The sequence below is a fragment of the Acanthisitta chloris genome, unplaced genomic scaffold, assembly GCF_000695815.1.
Source record: "Acanthisitta chloris isolate BGI_N310 unplaced genomic scaffold, ASM69581v1 scaffold10858, whole genome shotgun sequence".
Taxonomy (NCBI): Eukaryota; Metazoa; Chordata; class Aves; order Passeriformes; family Acanthisittidae; genus Acanthisitta; species Acanthisitta chloris.
Genome location: NW_008685372.1, coordinates 25,769 through 26,883, shown reverse-complemented (window position 1 = coordinate 26,883; position 1,115 = coordinate 25,769). Strand labels below are relative to the sequence as shown.

The 1,115-nt window shown below is 36.8% G+C and overlaps 1 protein-coding gene across 1 annotated transcript in view; it reads left to right on the top strand.

Annotated features, from left to right (window-relative positions):
* The window catches only part of MTBP (MDM2 binding protein), a gene marked incomplete at its 5' end in the record, with an annotated part of 29,063 nt that overhangs the window by 15,626 nt on the left and 12,322 nt on the right, over nt 1-1,115 (top strand). The gene's annotated exons all lie outside the window — the stretch shown is intronic.

Below are 1,115 nucleotides of genomic sequence, written 5' to 3'. Positions count from 1 at the left end.
AGGAAGATTGATGGATGGAGTTAATGGAGTAATTTTCAGGATGTGAACAGCTGTTAGAGTTTAAGGCCAAGCTATACAAGAGTCAGATAGTGTGTGTAGAGGCAGAGCCTATGTTATTTGTGCAGTGTGTCATAGACTGCTAGGTAAGCAAGACAGTCTTTGCAGTCACCAGAGTTGTTTGTTGAGCTTTTAAATGTTGAATAATAGAATGTATAATGGAATTATTTGATGCAGCTCTTGATCCTTTTTCATTATATGTAACAAAATATGAGTGCTTGTGAGAGGGAAAGGTTCTGTAGTATTTTGGAATTTCTGTAGGATTTTTGAGACTTCTGTAAAATTCTTATTGGAATTTTGAAACTAAGCTAAAGATGTTCTGAGCAGAGAATTCAAGCAAGTTAGAAAATATGCAGTGAAGATTGAGAGTCTCTGATGGAGCTGTTAATGAGTGCAGAAGATACAGTACTTTGGCTAAAATATTTTCATACCAAAATGTTGTGTGGGAAAGAAGTGAATAAGTTTTCACTACAAAAATACTTTTTTTTCCAGTCCTTGATTTTTCAAAGCCTCCAGAAAAGGTTTATAGCATAGAATACCTTGAGTCTCTAGAATGATTTGCTTTGAGTTATAGATGAGTGAGATCTGAATTTGAAGAGTGTCCAGCAGAACTCTCTACTCCTAGCTGCTTGCTCCCATAGCAGAGGCTCTGACTAGAGTCTCTGGAATACTAAGCAGCTTTGGACAGTAGTTGTTCAAGAACAATGAATACAGAATCAAAGATTTTCCTGATCAGCAGAAGGATTGAAGAGATTTTGAGAGAAATTTATGAATTAAAGGCATGTTCACTTGTTTTCCATTTTTGAGCTTAAATAGAAGTTTGATAGATTATGGTTTTGGCTGACAGTCTTTCTAAATTACCATCTTGCTAGATGCACTATCACATCTTTCCTGGACATTTTTCCAGTGGCAATGGTGCAGAGATAGTCTATGTGGATAAAACTTAGAATCATAGAATCAACTGGGTTGGAAAAGACCTCCAAGATCATGAAGTCCAACCCTACCATGGTTACTAGACCATGGCACTAAGTGCCACATCCAGTCTCATCTTGAAAACC